The sequence below is a fragment of the Eurosta solidaginis genome, chromosome 2 (assembly GCF_040869045.1).
Source record: "Eurosta solidaginis isolate ZX-2024a chromosome 2, ASM4086904v1, whole genome shotgun sequence".
Taxonomy (NCBI): Eukaryota; Metazoa; Arthropoda; class Insecta; order Diptera; family Tephritidae; genus Eurosta; species Eurosta solidaginis.
In genome coordinates this window covers 247,068,527-247,081,146 of record NC_090320.1, presented here as the reverse complement: position 1 = coordinate 247,081,146, position 12,620 = coordinate 247,068,527, and the positions used below count along the sequence as shown (strand labels likewise).

At 32.6% G+C, this 12,620-nt stretch overlaps 1 protein-coding gene across 8 annotated transcripts in view; it reads left to right on the top strand.

The window, feature by feature from the left end:
• LOC137240791 (calmodulin-lysine N-methyltransferase) overlaps positions 1–12,620 on the top strand; it is a 244,633-nt gene that overhangs the window by 88,823 nt on the left and 143,190 nt on the right. The window contains exon 1 of one of the 8 annotated variants that reach the window (XM_067767538.1): positions 11,804–11,925. The exons of the other annotated variants lie outside the window; for them this stretch is intronic. The gene's annotated coding sequence lies outside the window, so the exon portion shown is untranslated. Of the gene's footprint in view, positions 1–11,803; positions 11,926–12,620 lie in introns of those variants that run through there. 8 annotated transcript variants of the gene reach the window in all.

The window sequence follows — 12,620 nt, the reverse complement described above, 5'->3', positions numbered from 1 at the left end:
GGGCGTGTCAAAGTATTGTGCGAGAAATTAAAACCCACCGTGAATCAGCTGTTTGTACCTTATTAGTTCGGCGTCAGACCTGATAAATCTACCAAAGAGCAGCTTTTTACAATGATTCATATCTTGGAGTAACCAGTGCAAGAATAATTGACACATATCACCTCTTTTCGATATTAAAGCCGCCTTCGACAGCGCGAAAAGGAGTTGCGTATATGCCGATATGTCAGGATTGAAAATGACCTCTCTGAGCCGTTCAGAACTAAACGAGCTTGAAGACAGAACCATATATAGGGTTAAGAGTATTACCACTTCAAATGGCCACAAAGTTAGTTCAGTTAATGACCATTGGAAATGGTCATATCATCAAATTCCAAATCGTTGCAATGTCAACGATATTGACATAATGACTGTCGTGCTTTTCCGAACTGGTCATAAAGTCAATTCGTTTTTGAACAAGTGGCCATAAGGTCAGTTATTTTATTTCGAACCTTTATGTTTTGAAATTTTGAATATATGTTACTTTTTATTAGTTACATTTGAAAGGAAATTTTTGGTCCCATATTAGTGAAAAATCGGATAAGAAATTGTCTCAATGAGCTATTCTCTGATATAAGACTTATTCAACTAAAAGTTAAAAGAGAATTTGAAATACGAAACCCGGCATTTCTTTATTCCAATTTTTGACCTGCGGTGCTACTTTTCCCAAATCTGCTTTCATTGCAATGTAAAGGCGAATAAAAAACTGGGCCCGTAGAATTCCTTTGAAATAAGAAGAAATATCCTACTAAACGCTCAACCAATCCTGTGGAACTTTTTTGCATGAATATAGTTATGATGTCTTTCCCGAAATTATTAGGTCAACCGAAACCTCGACAATGTCAAGCGTTAAGGGATGCCATAAAAGTCATTGACCTTCTGGCGCATTGAAGTGATCTTAAGGTCAATTGATCTTATGTCCATTTATAGTAATTATAACGTTAGTTCATCATTTTCCCGTTGCCCTTATGTCACACCACATGTTAGATGATGTGAAATTTCATTACTTTGATATGACATAGAGTAATAAACTAATTTATTTATTATTATGATACTCAACTATGAGTAGTGATAGAACTTTTAAAAAAAGTGTCGATGCTAGTACTCATACTCAGTAAAAGGTATCGAGTATACTCGATCCAAGTGAGTACTTCGGAATTTTTTATCAAAAGTGAAGAAACTTTTTTCTGATGCGGAAAAAACAAGTAGGTCCCATCCCGCCAATTTGTAGAACAAATTAAAAAAGCAGCACGGTGCAAATTGGAGGAGAAGCTCAGTCTAAAATCTCTTCGGATATTACTTATTTATGTTCCCTGTTTTGGTCTTTTTGAGTATTCTATAAATGTCCGCATAATTTCGTCAGTTGGTTATATTGGTCTGTCATAATACCTCAAAAAATAAAAATGTTGAGTTGAATCAGTTCAAAATAAAACGTGCGCCATATTTTAAAAATTTTGTTAAGATTGAAACTGTCGGATCTATATATACACATAATATATGAAAGCAAGGGCCATATTTCCCATATTTCTTCTGCTTCGAAGGTTTAATGTGGTTATATTAATCGTTCTCGTGATAGTCGGGTTAGCAACTAAATGGTGCTTGTTATCGCAACGTACTGGATCTATAACCGGCCAAGGACCATCAGTATTGATACCACTCTATTGTTAATATAACAATAACAGCAAGAAATCGTCGCCCACTTCACCATTATCAAGAATTCGGCTTAAGTTAAATGCGGAGCTTTTACCGCAACGCCGGCGATCTTAGTTTATGCTCAAGTTATGGGTTAGTGGACTGCACTTTGTTTATCTTAAACCTGTAGATCATCGGCTCCTGATAAAGTATCGGGGAAAAGTATCGAGGTAAATTATCGATATTCTACTCAGTACTTCAAAAAAACGCATGGAGTACAAAATACCCGAGTGCTTTTTGGAAAAGTATCAATACTACTCACTCAGTACTCGTATCGTTCTATCACTAGCTATGAGGGCTTTATTGTATTTATTTTATTAGTTATTGAAATGAAATCATAAAAAAAAAAAACAAATAAGTCTTTGTGTTCAATGCTTATCTTTTGAAATACTTTCGCAGCCGCTGATTTGAATGTAACTTAAATTTTTTTATTAGTTTTTGTTAAACAAGCGCAAAAAAAAAAAAACAAAAATAAGAAATAAACATAAAAATGTTACACCAAAATGATTGTTTATGTAAGTTTCTACATACAGCAGCGGATAAAAAAATAGCAGTGCGAATTTATATCATATTTCATCAAGAAAATTCATTTTTTTTTATTTTCGATAAGCAGTCAAAAACATTTTTGAAAAGATTCGAAAAATTTTATGAAAACTTCGAAATTTTTATCTGAACTTACCTGTATTCTTTTTTAGTCTAAAAAGCTTATGTTATAAGTATCTTAGAGTTTGTATAGATTTTTGGGAATTTTTTTTCCGAAGCGTGTTCTATATTTTTTCCTTCCACGTGAAATGCTTTATTTTTTTTAAGTTATCTGAAACACGCTTTGGAAAAAATAATCAATGCGAATTTCAAGAGACCTCTACCTTGTTTTTTGTGAGGTTAAAATTGACTGGCCTACAAAACTGCATACTCAGAAGAGTTGTGAAAACTGTAAATAAAAAGTGAGAATTTTTTGTAAATGTTTTTTTCGATTTTTCGATTTTTTTCCAAAACGAGTTCGATGTATGTATGCCTAGTTTTAGTTGAAAAATTTTTAGCAGAATTTTCGAAATAAACAAAAAAATATATTCGACTAAATTTGATTAAAAACGGCACTATTATTTTCCAGGTCGCTGCTGTAAGTATGTATGTGCAAAAATTAAATATAACAATTAATAATGTCTAAGTTCGGGTGTAATTGAGCATTATATACTCAGCGTGAGTTTCAATTGTGCAGTTCATTTCAGACAAATTACTTTTCTAATCCTACTGAGGCATATTTTAAACACAAACTGTTCCCATAAAAGTAAGGGAATTTAAGTTTGGGCGAAACTATTTTTCGCTAAGATATAGCTTATTATTCTAGTATACGACCCTTTTAAATATATTTAAAGAAAGGTGGGCGTGGTCTTAAACCGATCTCGTAAATTTTTCTTAAAAATATTGCCTACTATAATGAAAATTTTTGTAACCAATCTTATCAGGATCCGTTAATTTTTCTTCGAGTTAGGGACGAAACATAAAAAATTGCTTAGTCATAAAAGGGGCGGTGCCACGCCCATTTTTTTAATTTGAAGTTTTTCCCATTTATTGTTATAAATCCACTTGGGAAAAGAAATACCATTGGTATAAAGCTCCTTTGAAAATCGTTTTATATAAAAGTGGACGTGGTCCTTAAAGGAATTCGTAAATTTTTTCTCGAAGCATTCCTCGTGATGGTAGCGTGCTCCACCTACCATACCGTAGAGCCTGGGTTAACGCCCCGGGAAAAACAACATCAACATTTTGGAAACAAGTTTTTTCAATTAGAAGAACATTTTTCTAAGGATGGTTGCCCTGTGACAGTGTTTTGAAAGCACTCGGAGTATATTTCAGTCATTAAAATCCTCCCAATGAAAAGTCATCTGCTTTGCCGTTCGGGGTCGGCATAAAACAAGTAGGTCCCCAGTGGCGTAGTGAGGTTTTCTTGGACAAAAAAAATTGGAAAAACATCTTCTCCATACGAGATTATAAACGTAAGTAATTCTAACGGAGTTTGAGGTTCAATTTATTTTTTATTGCGAAGTAAAATTTTGCAGTCGCAAGTACTGTTCCACTGAAATCTGTATTATAAAATTCATCCAAGTTCTTAAAAATTTTTTTTAAGTCGTTATTATTCTTCTTTAACAAATTTCCAACGTCTAAGAGAAATCCAAATTTAAATTAAGGTCATTTAGTCGTATAAATCTTGTACGTATTTCTTGTTGGAAACGATCGAGAAATTTCACTTTCTGTGGAAAGACCAACATCTCTAGCCGATTGTCGGGGCGTATTGTGGCGTCTTCTTACTTGTTTTACATATAGTAAATATCCCATTTTTCACAAAGAGACTTCCTTCTTTCTATTTCTTCTTCAGAGAGAGTGTCTCGAATTCCCGATAGTTCAGTCGCTAATGATTTTAGATCATGATACGCTTCTCTAAAATTCATCCCTGGATCTTGAAATCTGATCTGCACACGATGTATCTTCCTTAAGATTCATAACAGAAATGAACTAGTGTTATGAAACTAAAATTTAGTATATTTTGCAACACAACCGTAGCTTCGGTTCAGGTGTCAATTGTGGTGTTAGTGTCCTCTGCTAATTGTTCTAAGTATTCTACTACATTCTCTAGCCCATCGACGATAAAGCTAACCGCTTGTATTCTAGCACTCCATCGTGTTCCAGATTCACGTTTGACAGTTTTTGTTACATAATTTTTTAATAATTTCTATCGTAACGCTGAACTTTAGAAAAAAAGATATGTACTTTCAATTATTCCAAAACCTGTCGCAAGTGTTCCGGATATACATATGCACGCATTAGTATAGAACTTTTTTTCCAGAAATCTGTTATAATAGTCGAAGAGCCCGTGACTGCCAGACTTTCGTCATTTTATAAAAGTTGAAATTTCGCCGTACATACTTCAGACTGAAGCAGGATCGTTGGTATATTATAAAACTTGAGTCATAGTGGCTTTAACAAATATTGTGTAAAAATTTTGCAGAAAAATATACCTTTCTTTGGTCATTTTATAAAGACTGATTTTCATATATGGTCTTCGTCACGATATAAGAAGCAACTAACCTCATTGCCACATACTTTCCATAGTGGTTTTGTCTAGCTAGATAATAAAAATACAACTTAAACGAAGTTCTGCTTTGCGGACCATTTGGCGCACCTCTGAGTGGTGCCCGGGGCAAGATGCCCCCAAGGAACCCTTATAGCAATTCGTTTTTTCATCCTGATATATGGAAGTCTATATATACGATAAGTTTGTGCCGTTACGATTAACCGTTATGTTAGCAAAGTAGATATACTCTATGTGCAAAGCACGCTGAGTATAAAATTTAAAATAATATTTCTATACGCTTCTGGTTTAAAAACAATATTATTTGTGGTTCTCTCTGCTCAGCTTTATATTGTTGTTAGGGCGTAACAGTTTTGTGGAACGTGTGCCCGAGAGAGTGGCAGGAGCACAGGCGGCGTGCGATGTTTATCTATTCAAGGCCACTATATATGTACATACGTATGTGAATAATTTTGTGATTATTTGCGTTGCTAAAACATATATTAGATAAGAGTTTAATCCATTTTTTCTTATTCAAATATTTGCATAGTTTGAATGCCGAGTACTACTAGACAATATGTTGCGTGCTTGAGACAAGAAATTTATTGCTATAATAACTTCTGTGGTACATACCTACATAGCCAGACCTGTAAAGTACAGAGTACATACTTGTACTAGTACCAAATAGGTACAAGTACTCAAGTATTTCAAATCTAAGTACAAAGTATTACTACTACAGTACTTGTACTTCGAATCCGAAATACTTGCAAGTACAGGAAAGAACATTTTCTCATAAAATATGTCAGTTTGATTCATAAATGGAAAATCAAAATATGAGTAATATTTGTATTAGAAAGCAACAAGAAGTAAAACAACATATAAAATAAGTATAAATTGTACAACAGCTAACAATATTAAAGTAGTTTTGTGTTTGCCTTCTTTAGTACTAGTTTTTCAAACGAAAAGTCCTTGATTGATTGCCTTCTAGGACTATAAACAATGCCTGCTAAGGAAAATAAACACTCTACTGGGTCGGAGGAAGCTGAGGGCGTATTCATTTTGAGTGATAGGTCCTTCATAAGAGGATAACTCTGAAGCATATTGAAATCTGTTGATGTATCATTAAAATACCTGAAAACTCTTCTTCAACCATTTTGTCAAAGTTAGGTGATCGTAAGGGTGCTGGTTGATCCGCTTCAAAACCGTTCAATACCTATCAAAGTACTTCGAAAGTACTTACAAGTACTTTACTTGTACTTCAACAATTCAAGTACCAGTACCTCGATACTTATACTTGTACTCATTTTTCGAAGTACTGAGGTACTGATACTTGTACTTGTACTGGTACTTTTTCTTTACAGGTCTGTACATAGCATACAAATATGATGACCAGTGTCTAATATGACTTGTGTCTGTTAACATCTATCAATTCTACTTTAACAACTGATTTTTTATTAAAAAAATTCTTTTAAATTCCTACCTTATATAAGCATAAACGAATATAACTAGTTTTCCTCTATAGAATATCACAGCGGCATTTGCATAAGTCCATTGTTTATCCAGCTTTGCTTTCTTTAAAGCTCTACAAATATTAGTAATAAAAATTATTTCTTGACTCATGCATAAACTTCGCATAAAATCCATGTGCAAAATATTAGAAAATTTATGACTTTGCTTGCTTCAATAAAAGTTTATTATTTTAAAGCCAGCAATTGTGATTGAAAAACTTATGAGTTTTGAAAAGGTTATGTGTTTGTTCAAGTACGTAAATAATCACGGAAATGAAATTCAGCGGATCCAAATACGTGGCCACACGCTCCGTTTTAGATGCTGGTACGAAGCAGACAATATTTATTTACATGAGTAAGCTACTAACAAGGAAATGGATATAAGTTTATGGGGAAAAGCAGATCACACCAAACTCAAAGTGGAAAATGGGTTATAGCATTTTCAGGTCAAATGAAATTAAACTTTTTCAAATCAAATGAAACTTTTTCAAATCAAATTAAGTGAAATTTTTTTTTAAATCAGTTGAAAATTTTTTTCAAATCAAATGAAACTTTTTTCAAATCAAATGGAATTTTTTTTCAAATCAGGTCAAAATTTCTTTTATATCAAATGAAACTTTTTTCAAATCAAATGAAAGTTGTTTCAAATCAAGTGAACCTTTTTTCGCATCAAATGAAACTTTTTTCAAATGAAATTAAACTTATTTCAAACTATATTTTTTTTCAAACCAAATAAATTTTTTTTCAAATCAAGTAAAATTTTTTTAAAATCAAATGGGTTTTTTTCAAAACAAGTGAAACTTTTTTTAAATCACATGAAACTTTTTTCAAATTAAACTAAACTTGTTTCAAATCAAGTGAACCCTTTTTCGAATCAAATGAAACTTCTTTCAAATCAAACCAGATCCAATTTTTTTTTTCAAATGGAGTGAGATTTTTTTTCTATTGAAGTGAGACCTTTTTCAAGTCAAATAAAACTTTTTTAGAATGAGTTAAACTTTTTATACCTTTCATGAAAATGAAATGGTACATTAACTTTGGCACGAATCTCAAAATTGAAAGTCCTTAAAGGAAAATAGATAGACCCACCATTAAGTATACCGAAATAGTCAGGATGAAGAGCTGAGTTGATTTAGCCATATCCGTCTGTCGGTATGTCTGTTTGTATGCAAAGTAGTCCCTCAATTTTTGAGATATCTTGATAAAATTTGGTAAACGGGTGTATTTAGGTGTCCATTAGACAATTGTCGGAACCGGCTGGATCGGACCCCTATAGCATATCTCCTCCATACAACCGATTTTTCAGAAAAAGAGGATTTTTGTCATATTTTCCTCAATTTATCAGATTGAAGCTTCAAATATCACCATATGCTTTCGTATATTGCACATATTGTTGTCTGAAAAAATGGATGAGATTGGTTGTATATATAGTAGGGCGGGTCGAATTGTGGGGAGGCAAAAAAATCGCCCATTGCTCTGTGAAAATCATATTCTAGGGATCAAATTTTTTTTTTCAAATTCGATTACAAATACAACAATTCCGGAATGCTAGATCTTGGCTCATTTGTTTAAATAATAAAATAAATGTAAGGCGCGATAACCTCCGAAGAGATCTAAGGCCGAGCTTCTCTTCCAATTTGACTTGTGCTCCTCTTGATTTTCCCTACAAATTGGCCGGACGGGACCTACATGTTTTATACCGACTCCGAACGGCATCTGCAAGGCAGATGAGTTTTCACTGAGAGCTTTTCATGGCAGAAATACAACCGGAGCGCTTGCCAAACACTGCCGAGGGGTGACCCCGCTTAGAAAAATTTTTTTCTAATTGAAAAACTTTATTTCTAAAATGTTGATGTTGCTGTGACCGGGAGTTGAACCCAGGGCATACGGTGTGGTAGGCGGAGCACGCTACCATCACACCACGGCGGCCGTTTATGATATTCGTATAGGTAATACTCCTATATTACTAGCAGAAAATTCTCGCAATGGCTTTTGAAGTCGAAGTCAAAACAAGACAGCCTATAAAATGTTTGTGATTGTAGCAGCATAAGTGTGACAATAAAAAATTTAAGTTTAGGTACATTTGATTATTGAATACAAAAACAAAAACGTTTAAACAGCACTATGTATATCGGCATTCTGATGTTTGGGAATATACCTAGGCCTTTTGTAGCAATATAAGATTATTACATATATGGTGATTTTTTATTTTTTTTCAATTCAAATTCAAATGAAATAAAATATTTTAAATTTCAAACAGAAAAAAAAAAAAAACGTTTTTCAATTAATTATAGTTTTTAAAAGAAGAACGCCAATTGGGAAAACCTTATCCAAACTGTTCTTAAGCGCAGGCGTTGCATTCACTTTTTTGTTTGGGCTTCGTGGAGCAGGACGATGTGAGTGTGGGATCCCCTTATTCCTTTAATGGCTACCCACTAAAACCTAGCTTCCCACCGGATAAAGCAATATTTTTGGTACGGGTGCTTTAGTTACTGTAAAAAACTGAAAAAAAAATATTAAAAATTAGCATATCTCACTGAGAAAGCCTTTTGTGCTTGAAAAACGGTTATTATTCGCAATAAGCCAAATTGCTTTTTCTGGTTAGCCGTTAAAAGCAATCTCTGAATTTAACACATCAGCCTCCAAGAGCATTTGATACTCACGCCTGTTTTGCATCATTAATTTTTTGTCATTATGTTGGACGAATTTCTCGCTGTGTATAATAAATATTGGTGGTGCGCTAGCTTCATTTAAATCTAGCAAAATCCATCAAATATGTACACATATATAGGCAGTTGTGCAAAAACTTCAAAATATTCCGACCGCGTAAACCAACAAAGGCCTATTGCAAAATTTCCATGCCATTGTGCAACATTTGTAGCTCTGCTCAAATTGGAAAATGCTACAACAACAATACCTACCAAAAAACACGTAGCTTACGAAAACCAACAAAACATACACACAATGTGCTGCTGACATCTAAAAATTCAACCTAAATCGAAAATCATATTCTACACGAACTTCCTAACAAATTGGAAGATTGTTGTTAGTGTGTCAGGTGAAAATTGCTTGCACCTGACGTTCGCATCACGCTCGACCCAAATGCTACAAATCTCATTTTTTATGTTTATCTTTTCGATGCATTTATTGCGGTAGCTGATAAGCCGTTTTAAATTTTTTTTGTATATGGGGTATTCCATCCCATTTCGACCAATTTTGAACACGACCCCTTTAGAATTGGCTGAAAGTTTTTCTTCTTTTTCTAGCTTACGAAAAACGTTTTTCAGAAGTTTTTCAAATTTTTTCATCTAATCGAAAAAAGTTATGAATTTTTAAAAAAACACCGTTTGTGTTTTAAAAAATGCTATAACTTTTTCAAAAATTGACCGTTTGGGATCTTTTTTTTTTTTAAATTTGTTTTTAAATGTACTTTTCGGGAAAAATTCAAAAAAATTAATAAAGTTTTTTTTTTGTAATTTTTCAGTTTTTCGAGATTTTTCGAATTTCGCCCTTTTTTTTCTCATAAAAAACTTCAATCAATTCTGCAATCATCCCTACTAATCCCGGAGTGGGCCGAGAATTTTTTTGAAAAAAAAAAAAACTTAAAAATTTTTTTTGTATTTTTTCCAAAAAGTATATTTAAAAACATATTTAAAAAAAATAAATGATCACAAACGGTAAATTTTTGAAAAAGTTATAGCATTTTGAAAAAAACACCGTTTTCCAACTCAAAATAAGTTTTAAATATTTTTATGTCACGTTGTTTAAATTTTTCCTAAATTATTAAATAAATTATAAAATTAAAAAATTGCTTCAAATAAATGTTTTCATACATTTAAAAAAGCAATACGGGCAATCCCCGATTAAATCATAAATACAAAAAAAATTTTTAAAGTTTTTTTTCAATTAAATAAAAAAAAAAAATTCTCGGCCCACTCCGGTATTAGTGTGGATGATTGCAGAATTGATTAAAGTTTGTTATGAGAAAAAAAGGGCGAAATTCGAAAAATGATTGCAGAATTGATTGAAGTTTTTTATGAGAAAAAAACAAAAAAAAGGCAAAATTCGAAAAATTTCGAAAAACTGAAAAATTACAAAACAAAACTTTAAAATTTTTTTTGAATTTTTTCCGAAAAGTAAATTTAAAAACAAATTAAAAAAAAAAGATCCCAAACGGTCAATTTTTGAAAAAGTTATAGCATTTTGAAAACAAAAACGGTGTTTTTTTTTAAATTCATAACTTTTTTTGAGCTGGATGAAAAAATTTGAAAAACTTCTGAAAAACGTCTTTCGTAAGCTAGAAAAAGAAGAAAAACTTTCAGCCAATTCTAAAGGGGTCGAATTCAAAATTGGTCGAAATGGGATGGAATACCTCATATATATTTTTCAGCACAGAAATCCAGTTGTATGTTTTGTTGTGGCTTGATTGGCTCTGTGCTGCATACAACGATGGCAGAGATTAACTCGCTTGACGGTCGAGCAGTTTGTTGTGGCAAGGGGAAGCGAAATTATTGCAAATACAAGCATGAGTGTGTATGTAAATGGGAAAAGTCTTTGCTTGTGCAAAATATTTATACCGAGATAACAAAACCAATTTAAAGATGAAATAAATATTCATATTAAATTTGAAATGCGTTTGCACTTTTATTTATTTAAACAAACTTTCTGATTGCTCGAACTTCATATCTCAAATTAGGCAGAATGAATTTATGTAGTTGCCATGTATGAAAAGCCAATTAAAAAGAGGCATTTAATTTTAATTTCATATCTGTGAGGAAAACTGATAAAAAATGCATATTGGATAATACTTTTTAGTAAGAAAATAAACAAAAATTTAAAATAAAAAGATTATAAACAAATTTTGGGAACTACCTTTATATAAATGGACCGAAAAATAGAGGGCAATTTTTCCTTTAATACAGACATAGTCTTATTGAATTTTGACTAAAAAACTTTAACAATAGCTCTTGTAAAAAATTTTTGGATTTAAAACTATAAAGGTGGAGCGCAATCTTTCTATTTAAGGCAAACCATGTACTTGGGATTAACTAATTGATTACTTAAAATTTAAACACGCACTCTACCTTTATAATTTTAAATTTTTTACAAGAGATATTGTTAAAGTTTTTTAGTCAAAATTCAATAAGACTATGTCTGTTCTAAAGGAAAAATTCCCTTCTATTTTTCGGTCCATTTATATAAAGGTAGTCCTTAAAATTTTTCTATCATCTTTTTATTTTCAAATTTTTAGTACTACCTACAAAAAGGCAATTGCAACTTTGATTAGTAATTGAAGCAATTCCTTGGTGAAAATTCTTATCTTTATTTATTTGTTCAAAATAGCAAGATTTAATAGAATTAGTGGAATTTTCGCTGACAACACTAGCGAAAACAACAGAATTCCACCTCGCATCATAACAAGAGAACTCCACCTCGTTTGTTAGCTACTTAATTTGCTCAGCTGGAAATCGTGGTGAAATTCGCATACGCCTGAATGTCTAAAAGAATCGTGGTGAAAGTCGCGTGGGCCTAAAAGTATGCAAGGACGTGCATTGAGCTGGACCTTCAACGAGGTGGAACTCTACAACACCTGCAACACTCAGGAGGCTATCAATGAAGGTATGGCCTAATCTTCTAAATATTTCGACTTGTGCGTTACGTAGCTAAATTTTTTTGATCAAACATTGCACTGTCACCGAGTTTTAAACTATATTTCAGGTTTCATGTCTCTAGAAATCCAGAAAGTTAGTTAAAAGTCGATTGAAATATTCACAATTTAAAACTAGTTTTCTCAATATCTCTATCCATCCGCCAAAGCGGAATTTTTTGCATAAAATATTGTATTGTCATCGGGTTCTGACTTACGGCCCGAGTTTCATGTCTCTAGCTCATCGGGAAGTTACTCGAAAATCGATCGCAAGATTCGCCCCGTTTTTGAAGGATTTGCAGTTATCTTGACTAGCGCGGCACCTAGCGGAACTTTTTTGTCTATAAGCTATATTGTCACCAGGCCTCTAACTAAGTGCCAAGTTTCAAGTCTTTAGGTTACGGGGAAGTTAATTAAAAATGGATTGAAATATTCCCAAATTAAAATTTGATTTCTTACTATATCGATTCGCGTGCCACCTAACGGAATTTTTTGGATCAAATATTGCATTATCATTAATTTTCTGTATATCTCGATCCGTGTGCTACCTAGCGGATTTTTTTCACTTGCATTGTAATGTCACTCAGATCTGAACTGTGTTCTAAGTATCAAGTGTCTAAATAAAGAACTTTTCCGTGGGTCAAAAATTCGTATGGAAATGAGGGGA